The 14759-nt window shown below is 36.9% G+C and overlaps 1 protein-coding gene across 4 annotated transcripts in view; it reads left to right on the top strand.

Moving 5' to 3' along the window:
- The window catches only part of AKAP6 (A-kinase anchoring protein 6), a 607701-nt gene extending 604069 nt beyond the window's left edge, over window positions 1–3632 (top strand). For all 4 annotated transcript variants that reach the window (XM_082617945.1, XM_082617944.1, XM_082617947.1 and 1 more), the window contains one exon: window positions 2345–3632. The gene's annotated coding sequence lies outside the window, so the exon portion shown is untranslated. The remainder of the gene's footprint in view (window positions 1–2344) is intronic.
- Window positions 3633–14759: the final 11127 nt, after the last annotated feature.

Raw genomic sequence — 14759 nt, forward strand, 5'->3', positions numbered from 1 at the left:
TAACTTAGAATAGCAGTTACAGTCTGCAACAGTAACAAACTTTTTTTTTTCAAAATTTTTGAAACACGTTTTTCATTTACTGTGTTCTAATTAAAAACCCACTGAAACTGAGAAACTTTAACATGATCTAACACAGTATGCATTTGCACTGATTTCCGGGTACACTGCTGTGCTTTTCACCACTTTCATATATGTGTCATGTTTCTACAAAAATAGAGAGGTCAGTTACAGCAAATCACATCAAAGGAAAGGTAACTGGATAGATCCAGATATTTGTGCCTAATTTGGAGGAAGCATATAATGTTTTTCTGGGGAGCCTCCTAGGACCTGCCTAAGAGATGTACTTCGCACTCATCTTTTTGCTGTATTCTGATAGTTATTTCTTCATAATCCTCATGATAAGCCTCTGGTCTTTGGTGAATGATTTAACCCTAAACTTCAGGCTGGATAAATCCTGTGGTACAAAAATTGAACTCCTCACATTCAGCCAGTGTGTACACTTCTTTCCTTTTGGTTTGCTCTGCCCTTCGGGCTTGTTTTAGTGTGTGGGGGGACTGTATTTACTTAGGATGTATATATTTCCTTCAGAACTTTTTAGCTGTATTGCCTTTCCTACTTTATTGGTCTGCAAAGAGTTGGCCTATAGATTTTAGATTTGAGGCAATCACTTGTATTCGTACATGCTCAGGTATACACATATACAGTAAAAAGCGCTGCTGCTCAGTTTTTACAAACTGGGAAAGCTGTAAAAGCAAACGTTTCTCATGTACACAACACATTCTTATTCTATTAATTTGATTGACATTCAGTGTTTAATGTGACCCAAAGCTGACCAAGCAAGTTTAAGAAACTACTCTTGGTGATAGAGTATTAATTTTTCACTAAACAACATAGGTGTAATCTTATCATATTTACCTTTAAAATCACTTTAATAAATCAAGGTCTTGGTGGATGTGAAGTGTTTTTTAATTATCTAGCACTTCTGAATAACGAGCCCTGCCATGCCAAATAACAAATATTTTGTTGGGCATCACCCATCTCTCTCTCTCTCTCACACACACACACACACAGGCACACACACAGGCACACACACAGCCCAGATCTTTGTCTCAACCAGTTTGTCCTGCCCCTTTCCACGTGGGCCAAGTTGAAAGTCTTGATTATGCAGAGGAATTTAAATACCATCATTTAGTGAGACTGTTTTTGCCTCACCTAAGGATTCCCTACTCAGTGGCCAGATTTCAAATGAGTCGTGTCCTCAGCATTTGAACAATGCACCATGCTTTCTTGAGTTACTGTGTTATTTTACTGTACCAAATTTCATCCCATCTGTTCCTGTCTGTCTCTCCCTGTTCTTGATAATTTGCCTTCTCTCCCCAGCATCCTGTGGCTCCAGCCAAACCACATTTGCTCAAGTTTTTCTGGCTCCTAAACAGGTTGCAAGATTATAGAGAAAGAGAGAGCAAGACAGAAAGAATGAGAACATTTACTTCTAGAAGGACAGTAAAGCAACCTGACACATCAGACATCAGACTTCAGAACTCAGTTTAAACCCATACAAGCAAAAGCCTGCTATATTTGAGAGCTGGTCAGAGGACCTAACGTAATTGTACCCTGCATTGCCTAAACCTGGAATTTAATTGTTCCTCACACTCGACAGGTTGCTTTTAGCTACTCAGAAATATGAAGAACCAATTGAGTTTGTAACAAATTTCTATCTGAGCCATCAGATGTACAGAAATAATTGAATCATTCTCATTTGCACAATGCTGTCTGTGCTTTAAATGAAATGCATTCCTATTTGAGCTAGAAGCCCCAGTTGTATCCTTTTATAGGCAAGGGACTGAAGCATTTGGGATTATCACAGTTATGAATATTTCCCCATTATAAAATAATGGAATTGTTCAATTCCACTGTCACACATACAGTGATTGAAGGAAAGGTTAAACCCGAGGGTCAAGGCTCCCAGTTTGTGAATCACTGTTGATACTTTGCTGCATCACTTGGCATTGGCAGCCTCACGTTTTCATATTGATTTGAGGCTTCTTGAGTGTTCAAAACTGAGTTCACAAGCAAAAGAGTAGGTGAGATCCAGAGAAAAGATCAAACTTGATGATTTTTCTTTTCTTTAAAACCATGTCTTTTTAAAATATATATATATTTTTCACATTGATTCTGAAACTTTTGGGCTATTAAAATCACTATATTTTATGTATCCTTTTATTCCAGAACATTAGCAAGTAGTTCTAAATGGCAGCCCTCATTGTTCTTCAAAGGGGCTCAGTTTTGCAAATGAAACAGACACTTCTGAAATCTTTTCTTGTCACTTTTGTGTTTCTTGTAGGTAAGCCTGGCTGCAACTCAGGGGTGGCCTCATATTTCCGCCCTGGGCTGGTCTCTGGTTCCATCGTGTCACTGCCATTTGTTACATTGACCTCTCCCAAGATGAATCTTTCTTCCGAATGCGGTTGTCCACATGAGCCTTGTGATCTGGATGTGTGCACTGGTTCTCTTTAGGTGGTTGTCTTTGAAGTTCAGCAAAGCTGCTTGTTCTCCCATGGATTCCTGTCCCAAGCTACCTCTACCGACCCCACCTCTCCAGAGAGACTTTTCAGTTTGCCTTCTCCCCTCCCCATCTACTCTCTAAAATTCTGGAGTTCACCAAATTGATGGTCCATTAAATTCACCTGTCTGGAATGACCCCCCCCCCCGCTGGTACTTGACCAATTTCACGTTTCAGTCTCAATTTTTTTTTATGGTATGATGCCTGTGTTCATGGAAAGAGGTTTACGTAAAAGGCCAACATTTGATTTGATTGCAGCATAGAGAAGAAACACTGGCCCTTCTTTCAAAATTAAGCAACTTTTAAAAGCGCCATTTTATTTATTTCCTTTTAAAAACAATAATCTATGCAGCACTTCAGGAAACAACTATATGGTGTTGTATATTATAAACTGGTGACATTCTACTATTAAATTATGTACAACATTTTTGTTTTTTATGCTTCTTGAGGTGGCAATGAGAAAAAAGTTTTTTAAAAAAGTGTGCCTTGCTGTATTTCTTATACCATTTATTAAAAAGCTGCTTTCACGGTAAAATTACGTTGGTTTGAAAGGAGGAAATAGCAAGGTTAAGATGTGTGAATAATTTCTGTATATATGTATAACCAAGTACAAACACTGATGTATAATGACAGTATAAAATGCTTTCATTTTTGTGATGTCTAGTGATGTGGAAAATATAAGCCTTAAATCCATTAGATTGCATGGTAATTAAAATTGGCATAATAAACATAGTTTATTGGGGGAAAAGGAAAATTAGTGATCTCTTCTACCTGTGTTCTTTACCGAATTATTGCATCTGGTTCTGGAAAAATGTGACATGTAGCAGCTTCCAAAACACCCATATTGTATGAGAGACTTAAAATTACATAAACTACACATGACGCTGTCACAAGTTCCAAAATATTTCTGGTAACTCTAAAGATCTTGGAACACAAACGATTAAATGCCAGTTCCCCTAAACCAATAAAAATTTATCCTAGATATTTCATTTCTACTTATCATTAATAGTTTAGTGTTGGGTTTCAGGATACCTAGTATATCTTGTATTTATTTTATATAATTATTTTGAATGGGTTTGATGGAAAGATGGTAGAGAAGTATAAAAAAGTTGACTATTTTTTGATTTAGACTATAGATTTCAGGTGTATTTATTTTGTGTAAAAGAAATTAGCTAAGAAATATTCCATTTAGTCTTTACTGCTCTTGTTAAATGTAGTTTTGAATTTATATCCTAATACCTACTAAAGTGCCTGACACATAGTAGGTACTGAATAAAAATTTGCTGAATTGAAGTATTGAAGTAGGTAATATGGATGACATTTATCTATTCATTTTGAGAAACCTACACTAAAACACTTAAGAATAGAAAAATGATGCAATGCAATATAAAACCATACAATATATAATCAGTTTATATCAAATTTCAAAAAGAAACGTTGTAGATTCAGATAGTCACAGTAATGACAATCATTCATTCAACTGATAATTCATTAACATCTTTTACCTGCAAGGCATTGTTCTAGATGCAGGGGATGCAATGATGAACAAACAAAAACCCTGCCCTCCGGAGGCTTACCTACATTATGGACGAGGTGAACACACAGTGAGATTCAGTAGTTGTCCTGTACATGAGGAAGAGAACAAAGCAGTGAAAGAGGCGCAAAGACAGAAACAGCAATGAAGGACAAGGAGGAAAAAAAGGGTTAAAAGAGAGCCGGAAATTAGACAGTAGATAGTGCAGCTTTATTGCAGGGATAGTAGGAGAAACAGTAAATTGTGAGACTTAATGAAAGCTCTTTTAAAATGTTAGGTTGGAGCTTTTGTATGTAATATGCTAAGTAGTAAGGAAACTTTGTATCGTCTTTGTTTTGCACCTGATTTTATTTATTATTAGAACTTTATTAGTACCACACCAAGAACATTTAAAAAATAATAGCCTATAGTTCTGCCACTTAATAACTATTTGTATTGTTATGCCTCTTCTAATCTTTTCCATACATATTTCTAAATTGATGAATCATTCTAGGCTTTTTCATGGGTAGCAATTTGTTCAAAAGGGGTTTTAGGCAGACATCTAGCTGCAGTATTCAAAACGATTACAGGGGAAAGAGATTAGAGGTAAATGCCTCGTTAGGGGGCAGCTGTAGAAAATAAGCTAAGCTCGAGATGATCACAAGAGTACACAGGGTTAGCAGCCCAGACCACAGAGAAGGAACAAATCCTGGGGTCTCTGAAATACCTAAGAGCAGTCTGGATCTCCGCTGAGGTACGGTATTACTTTATATACTGAGACAACCTAAATTTTCCTTGGGTAGTAATTAACAATGCCAAGTCTAAGTCTATTGGTAAAACATTTGAAGAGCAAACTGACCGAGATGTTCTATTTACCTGTTGTGTGCTCATTTGAGGTATTGAAAATATGTGTTTTTTAATTATCTGCTTAGTATTAACACCAAATTTGTAGCATGACTTTCCGGTTTATTGAACAGTGCTTTTTCAGGCTGGAAGTGATGGCATAGCCTCAATCCTTCACTCTAGGTAGGCACGACCCCCCTGCCCCCCTCCAGGCAGCCTTGAAAACGGTCCCACCAACTCTGCCTACACACTTTGTGACAGTGGTTCATTGTCCGTCAAGGCAAGCTGTCCCACCGCTGGATGCGTCTCTTTGTTAGAAAGTTATTTCTTAGGCTGCTAAAATCTGCACAGTTCTGCCTTCCCCTCGCCTTTAATTTTGCTCAGTGGTCCTAGTCCTGTCCTGATGAGCCGCTCAGAGTATTTCTGCTCCTTTCTCCTGGCAACCCTGAAGAGACCAGTCAGTCATCCTCTCCCAGCTGCTGTGATTTCTGTTCTTCAGTTCCCTCCACCACCCTTCATTTGTCATGATTTTCAGATCCATTTAAACCTGACTGAATGTTAAGAGGCAGTATCCTTGAAACTGAGGAACTGTCTTGCTCATCATACGTGTAGAAAAATATCCGAACATTTAAGTGGTAAGTTTTCTCTCAAAATATATCCAAGATATATGTTTATTCTATTATTGTAAATTTCAATAAATAAATAAATAAGTAAATAAATAAGAATTCATTACTTCCTTCAGTGGCCCAGTCCAGTGCTGGAGTCATGTTGAATCCTTTCCTTACGTCAGATCTGAACCTAACCTGTTTCCATATAAAGCAGGGTCCCCCCGCTCCATTTATTCATCCAGTCATTCAACATTTATTCATTGACTGGCTACTCGTGTGAGGCAATGTGTTTGGCATTAGAGATACAAAGGCAACTAAAACACGGTTTCTGCCTACAAAGGGTTTACAGTTTTTTTGTGAAAGTACCTTTCATGTCCTTGAATAGGTTAATTTCTCCAAATTAAAAGATGACTCATTTATTTTGTTTCCTATCTTGTTTCCCTACGTTTTCAAAAATCTAGTGAGCAAACAATATGCAGAATTACCTGCATTTGACTACTAGAAGTGGTTTTTGTATTTGTAAGTTTTAATTGCAGAAAAAATATATTTCAGATTTCTGGTCACTGAATAAATATGCATCTTATGCAACAACAGAACAATCTAATTTCAGGGTTTTTGAGAAGCTTAGTTTAATAACTTTGTTGTGTTTGATTAGCCCAACTCAGGTTTTACCAATGCTGTAATTTTCCTGAGAACAAATTAGATGTAAATATCAAAACACACTGAAATGATCCAGCTATTTCTTACAAGTCAGATTGTTTTAATTTCTAAATGGAATTAGTATTATTTTTAGAATTTTAACAAATACTTAATTTTTCAAGTACCATATAATTCTTATCTTTCAAATTTTTCTAACTTGAACCAACTAAATTTACAACTGTCTCTTTTTTTCTATATATTCTTTGTCCAATTTTTATTTTGAATATTTTCAGGCCTATAAAGTTGAATGAGTAGTACAGTAATATTTGCATACTCATCACTCAGATTTATTTATTCCTGATATTTTACCACATTTGTTTCATCTTCCCCCCCCACACACACACACTTTTGTGTGATCAAACCATTTGAAATTAAATTGCAGATCTGTAAATGCTTCAGCATGTATCACCTAAGAGCAGGGCACTGTTCTACAAGTCCACAGCACCATTCTCACACCCAAGAAACTTAACATTGATACAATAATACCTGATAACAAATACTCAAATGAATTTCTCCAAATGCCCTAATAGTGTCCTTTTACAGTTGTTTTTTGCTTTAATCAGGATCCAAGCAAAGGTCACACATTGCTTTTAGTTTTCCTATCTTTTTAATCTTGAACAGTTTCCCTGTGCTTTTATTCTTTCTTTCTTTGGTCGTTCATAACTGACATTTCTGAAGAGCCCAGTCCAGTTTTACAGAATGACCCACAGTCTGGATGTGTTCAGTTTTCTCATTATTCAACTCAGGGTAAACTTTTTTGTCAAAGAGAGTACATAGGTGATGTTATGTTCAATAGCTACTCTTTAATGAAGGGCGAATGATCCACTGACATTCTTCATGTGTCTGGAAGTTCCCTGCCTACTCTTACAGCTCATGCTTCATTAGACTAAGGCAGGGGTCAGCAAACTACAGTTTGTGAGCTAAATCAGGCCCACTGCCTGTTTGGCCTATGAGCTAAGAATGGTTTTTAAATTTTTAAATGGTTGAAAAAAATCAAAAGTGTTTCATAATGTGAAAATTACATGAAATTCAAATTTTAGTGTCCATGAATAAAGTTTTATTGGAACACAGCCACACACATTTGTTTACATATTGTCTATGGCTGCTTTTGCACTATAATTGAAGAATTAAGTAGTTGTGATGGAGACCATATGGCCTGCAAAGCCTAAGGTATTTACTATTTGGCCTGTTAACAGAAAACATTTTCTCATCCCTGGTCTACAGTACCCTAAATTCTGACACCATTTTCTTAGAGGTAGATAGATTTTCATTTGCAAAATCAATGTAAGTTATTAGCACCTGCAATAGTTATTTTTTGCTTTCTAGATTTTATTGAGTTCTCGATTTCAGTTTCATATGTCCTTAGTAAAATGAAGTGTGCTTTGCTTCATAAACTTAAAGATTGTTCTACATCCATAGTTGGTTTAAGGATTTAAATTTGGTTCACTTATTACAGGCTGGGTTTGATTTAAAGGGTCACTCAATTACAGACTAAGTCATTAAGTTCAATCAAAACCATCAGGAAAATTGACACAACATAAACTCACTTCGATTCACCAGTAAACTGGAATCCCTTTTCTGAATGTTTTTCTGAAGTCGTCCGAAGAAATTTAAAACCAATCCATTTCAGAGTCAGGATTTTCAAATTTATTTTTCAACCCAAACAAAGGTGAAACCATGATCAAAGACTGTTTAAGATACACTTGCATTTCCTAAGGGCTGGTCATAAATAACAATCTGAATTTACCAAAGAAATAATTACTCACCACAGACCCTGCTGTGGTCATACGTAGACACTCTTATTGAATAGATGTTCAAAGGTAACAGTCTTTCTTTACTTTTTTTTTTTTTAAAGAACATCCATTTTTTATTTTTATTTTTTTATAAAGTTATTTATTTATTTTTGGATGCATGGGGTCTTCATTGCTGCGCACGGGCTTTCTCTAGTTGTGGCAAGCGAGGGCTACTCTTGCACTGTGTGGGCTTCTCATTGCAGTGGCTTCTCGTTGTGGAGCACAGGCTCTAGGCACGTGGGCTTCAGTAGTTGTGGCACATGGGCTCAGTAGTTGTGGCTCACGGGCCCTAGAGCACAGGCTCGGTAGTTGTGGTGCATAGGCTTAGTTGCTCCACGGCATGTGGGATCTTCCTGGAACAGGGCTCGAACCCGTGTCCCCTACATTGGCAGGTGGATTCTTAACCACTGTGCAACCTGGGAAGTCCCTTTACTTTTTTTCTTAATTCACTTTTGACAGCACTGCCATCTCCCACTGCCATGTACCTAGAGAGGGGACACTCAAAGACAGTGGTCTTTTAGCCACTTTCTCCTCCTTAAAAAGCAACCACTGCCTTGCATATAGCAACAGCCTCTTAATTTGAGACTTGTCATGTATTTGCATTTCCAGAGTAAAAATAACAAGTGACAGATGCAAGTCAGGCCCACAATATTAAGGTTTCTGCGGCAAAGGCCTTTTGGCCAATGCCTTGAGACCATTCTAATCCTTGACTAATGGGCCCTCACCAAAGCAGAAAATATGAGGACTGTTTGTACTTGTGTTTTGAAGTAAACCAGGGCATGCAACTTCAAAGCAACTTTTCTCAGTCTCTTTTCTGTTGCAACACACACAACATGGAAGGTGTTCCCATGTGTGAGACACTTCCAACTTTTGCCAAGCATTGATTAGCAATTTCTAGTCAGGAAAGGCTGTGCCCCCTTCTCCCCAACTCATGAAGGGGATCTTAATCAGCTGAGTGGGGTGACATTAATCTATGTATAGCTAATTCTTTGAAGACAATCTAATTCATACTTAAACAAAAAGTGATTCCTAAATATTGGTACTTTATTATTGGTTACAAATCCCTTGTGACGTCATGTTTAAGAACCACTGATACGGAGGCTTGCACTCTCTTGCTTGAAAGGAAGTGCCCCCAAACCTGGGAAAGGAGTTCCAAAGAACCAGAGAATCAACACCCCTGTGTGTGGATGTACAGCCCCAGATGCTCTGCAGCCACAAAGAACTTGTGCTTTCTGGTGAGTACGCTTTTCAAAAAATGTGAATATAAGAGAAGCAGATGTAAAATGCAAAAAAACTTGGCCTCAAACTTACATTGGTGAAATGGCTCATTTTGATGATTTAGCCTAAGTAACTTCACTCCTTGTTAACTACAGAGGCATAAGATATGGAACATCAAGATTTTCCAGATGCTCACAAAACATTTTGTGCCTCTACCACATAAGCTGCCGTGTTCATCAACTTTATAGACTGTAGCGTTGTTCTTTCTCCTTCTTGACCTATTTTATGTGGGAAATTTGGACTAGTATCACCAGATGTAAAATTTGGTATTTTTTCCACACCATCAAGACACATAATAATGGATTTTATTCATTTAATAAAAAGTATTATTAATTCCATGATTTAATAAGAACTATACTAAAGTTATTAAAACAATTTATTTGTCCTTGCACTTAGCCTTCCATTAAAAAAATCCCACCTCCCTATAAAAAAATGGGCCATTACTGGCATAAAACAAATATTATTCAGCAAAATTTATCCAAGGACTAAAATGATTTAAGGCATTAGGAACATAAAAATGCATAAGATCCTCTTTAAATCCCTATATTCCCTAACCACTGGTTTATAAAAAAATACTCTAAGGTTTATAGAATTAGTCTGGTTCTATTTGTTGATCAAGTTACTTATACTGTCAGCAATTCAAAACAAATAATTCCCTCTGTGTGTGCATGTTTGCTTGCTTGCAAGTATGTTTTATTTATTTTAAAGTGTCTTTTTATATAGAAATCCAAGTTGCTGAATTTTATCTTGTCATTAAAATGGTGTGAAAATCAAATCAGTCTTCATATAGGTTCTCTCATCCTTGCCAATCTCAAATGACTGATGATGCTTACAGCAAGGTTTTGTAAAATGCAAACTCCTTAACTTTTCAGAAACAGGTCCTTTTTAACATGTATACCATTTGCCCCTCTTTCTAGTACTTTGTTCAGTGTTCTAAGTCTAGGATTATTCTCTTATAATATACTAATGATACAAACTATATGGAAAAATATTTTATAGAATGTAAAATTACTAATTATTTAAAGGCTAAGAGGCATTTTTCAAAGTGAATGAAATATTTAATTGCTATATTTAAAAAATAAAAGATTACAGATTCTGATTGGTTCAGAACGATTGAACATCAGAATATTCTTCTTCTTAACCAAAGGGTCTGATTACTTAAGTTATGTATGACTTCCTGGCAACTTAAACATTTTTTTAAAAAATGTGATCTTTGATGATTCAGCATCATAATGATTACCAATTATTGTCCAGTATGGTAAATGCATAAATTATAGGAAGTCAGGCTAAGTCAGTAAACACACTCTGGATATTATTTTTTAAATCAATCTAAATAATAACAAAATAAATCATTATCACTTGAGTGCCCACTATGTGCCAGGCACTGTGCTAATTTTATGCCTGTTTTACAATAAGAAAATTGAGGACTGGAGAGGTAAGTGAGGGGCTGTACCCCGCAGACCTGCAAGCCCTGTACTTGCCCAGCCTCAACACCAAGGGAAGAGCCCGGTGTCATTGAGAGAGACATAAATGGTTTAATGGGTGGGGGAGCTTACACATCTAAAGCAAAATCCTGTAGCAACATCCCACTGCGTGCAGCAGGTGGTGGGCAGGGTATGGCAGTAATCTTCGCTACCAGGGGAAGAGGGAGAGTACCAGTTATAGGGGGAAATGACATCAAGTTGGGTCATCGGTTGCCAGGGAAACCCCAGAGGGGCGCACCCCTCACAGCCCCTTTGATAAACCAACATAGTGGAGATAGTCCTTATCTAAAAATTAGAATAATTGCTAGCTGGGGCCAATGGCAAGTACACAGGCATTTCCTGATTAGGCTCTATGATTGAGAAGGAAGGTCAGTCAGGTGAGTAAGGTATAGGTGAGGCAGGGACTGGTGGAGCAGGGGATGTACAGAGAGCAAAGAGAATGGCCAACTTGGGTGTCCTGACCATACAGCAGGCTAGTTATTACTTGTTTCCTTTTCATAAAAGCAGAGAGTGTGTGGAGGAAAAAAGCTGTTTCAGAAACTCATTTCCCATCTAGATAAATAAGGATTTATTTTACAGAGTTCACTTAACATCCATACGTATATTACTAAATTTCCTGTCTATATTATATATTGAACATATGACTCATGCCAAAACTGAAGAAAGGACTTTTCATTTTTAAAAGTATTTCTTATAAAAATTCTATATGAAGAAATGATAGCTAAATTAGCACTTGAAAAAGGCAAAAGAAAATTATATACTGTATATAATTATGCCTCATTATGACCTCTGCACATTTTTTGGAAAAGTTAGGCATGAAAAACAGACACAACAGGAACACCTTAAAGGTCAGAGCCTGATGAAAGAAAAATGCAATAGTTAATTATGAAGGATGAGATTAATGTTCTAGTAGGAACGTACATTTTTGCTTGAGAATACTTAAAATATGGAATTTCCTTTTCATGTATTTTGTTTCATATCTGAAAGAGGTGATGGAGAGAGAAAATTCAAAGTATAAGTATAAATTAAATTTTAATTTAATGAAATGAAAATGTGGGCTTTTTATCTGATTTTTCTTCACTTAGGTCTTTTTGCCCCTAAAGGTAGTAGTTTTAAGAGTAAATACTGAGGTCTCAGTTTGTAAAAAATTTATCTCAAAATTTCTCATTATCTTCAAAAGATATTTTCTAAGATGGCAGAATTCTTGGATCATATTTGCTGAGTTTCACACTGGCAACACACCTAACTATACACATTTTCCCCCCACATGTTTATTGGAGTATAATTGCTTTACAATATTGTGTTAGTTTCTGCTGTACAACAAAGTGAATCAGCTATATGTATACATATATCCCGATATCCCCTCCATCTTGAGCCTCCCTCCCATCCTCCCTATCCCATCCCTCCAGGTCATCACAAAACATCAAATTGATCTCCCTGTGCTATGCAGCAGCTTCCCACAAGCCATCCATTTTACATTCGGTGGTGTATATATGTCAATGCTATTCTCTCACTTCATTCCAGTTTCCCCTTCCCGCACTGTGTCCTCAAGTCTGTTCTCTACATCTGCATCTTTATTCCTATCCTGCCACTAGGTTCATCAGTACCGCTCTTTCAGATTCTATATATATGCGTTAGCATACGGTATTTGTTTTTCTCTTTCTGACTTACTTGACTCTGTATGACAGACTCTAGGTCCATCCACCTCACTACAAATAACTCAATTTCATTCCTTTTTATGGCTGAGTAATATTCCATTGTATATATGTGCCACATCTTCTTTATCCATTCATCTGTTGATGGACACTTAGGTTGCTTCCATGTCCTAGCTATTGTAAATAGTGCTGCAATGAACATTGTGGTACATGACTCTTTTTTTTTTTTTTTTTGCGGTACGTGGGCCTCTCACTGTTGTGGCCTCTCCCGTTGCGGAGCACAGGCTCCGGACGCGCAGGCCCAGCAACCATGGCTCACGGGCCCAGCCGCTCCGTGGCACATGGGATCCTCCCAGACCGGGGCATGAACCCGTGTCCCCTGCATCAGCAGGTGGACTCTCAACCACCGTGCCACCAGGGAAGCCCTACATGACTCTTTTTGAATTATGGTTTTCTCAGGGCATATGCCCAGTAGTGGGATTGCTGGCTTGACTGGGAGTTCTATTTTTAGTTTTTTAAGTAACTTCCATACTGTTCTTCATAGTGGCTGTACAATTTACATTCCCACCATAGTGCAGGAGGGTTCCCTTTTCTACACACCCTCTCCAGCATTTATCGTTTCTAGATTTTTTGATTTTGGCCATTCTAACTGGTGGGAGGTGATACCTCATTGTAGTTTTGATTTTCATTTTTCTAATGATTAGTGATGTTGAGTATCCTTTCATTTATTTGTTGGCCATCTTGTATGTCTTCTTTGGAGAAATGTCTATTTAGGTCTTCTATGCATTTTTGTTTGTTTTTTTGATATTGAGCTGCATGAGTTGCTTGTATGTTTTGGAGATTAATTCTTTGTCAGTTGCTTCATTTGCAAATATTTTCTCCCATTCTGAGGGTTGTCTTTTGGTCTTGTTTATGGTTTCCTTTACTGTGCCAAAGCTTTTAAGTTTCATTAGGTCCCATTTGTTTATTTTTGTTTTTATTTCCATTCCTCTAGGAGGTGGGTCAGAAAGGATTTGCTGTGACTTATGTCATAGGGTATTCTGCCTATGTTTTCCCCTAAGAGTTTTATAGTGTCTGGCCTTACATTTAGGTCTTTAATCCATTTTGAGTTTACTTCTGTGTATGGTGTTAGGGAGTGTTCTAATTTCATTCTTTTACATGTAGCTGTCCAGTTTTCCCAGCACCACTTATTGAAGAAGCTGTCTTTTCTCCATTGTATATTCTTGCCTCCTTTGTCAAAGATAAGGTGACCATATGTGCATGGGTTTATCTCTGGGCTTTCTATCCTGTTCCATTGATCTATATTTCTGTTTTTGTGCCAGTACCATACTTTCTTGATTACTGTAGCTTTCTAGTATAGTCTGAAGTCAGGGAGTCTGATTCTTCCAGCTCCATTTTTCTTTCTCAAGATTGCTTTGGCTATTCGGGGTCTTTTGTGTTTCCATACAAATTGTAAAATTTCTTGTTCTAGTTCTGTGAAAAATGCCATTGGTAGTTTGATAGGGATTGTATTGAACCTGTAGATTGCTTTGGGTAGTATAGTCATTTTCATAATATTGATTCTTCTAATCCAGGAGCATGGTATATCTCTCCATCTGTTTATGTCATCTTTGATTTCTTTCATCAGTGTTTTATGGTTTTCTGAGTACAGGTCTTTTGTCTCCTTAGGTAGGTTTAATCCTTGGTATTTTATTCTTTTTGTTGCGATGGTAAATGGGATTGTTTCCTTAATTTCTCTTTCTGATCTTTTGTTGTTAGTGTATAGGAATGCAAGAGATTTCTGTGCAAAGAGATTTTTGTATCCTGCAAACTTACCAAATTCATTGATTAGTTCTAGTAGTTTTCTGGTGGCATCTTTAGGATTTTCTATGTATAGGATCATGTCATCTGCAAACAGTGACAGTTTTACTTATTCTTTTCCAATTTGTTTTCCTTTTATTTATTTTTCTTCTCTGATTGCCGTGGCTACAACTTCCAATACTATGTTGAATAATAGTGGCAAGGGTGGACCTCATTGTCTTATTTCTGATTTTAGGAAATGCTTTCAGTTTTTCACCACTGAGAATGATTGCTATGGGTGTGTCATATATGACTTTTATTATGTTGAAGTAGGTTCCCTCTGTGCCCATTTTCTTAAGAGTTTTTATCATAAATTGGTGTTGAATTTTGTCAAAAGCTTTTTCTGCATCTATTGAGATGATCATATGGTTTCTATTCTTTAATTTGTTAATATGCTATATTACATTGATTGTTTTGCATATATTGAAGAATCTTTACATCCCTGGGATAAATACCAGTTGATCATGGTGTATGATCTTTTTAA

The sequence above is a fragment of the Mesoplodon mirus genome, assembly GCF_964341445.2.
Source record: "Mesoplodon mirus genome assembly, chromosome: 4".
Classification (NCBI taxonomy): Eukaryota; Metazoa; Chordata; class Mammalia; order Artiodactyla; family Ziphiidae; genus Mesoplodon; species Mesoplodon mirus.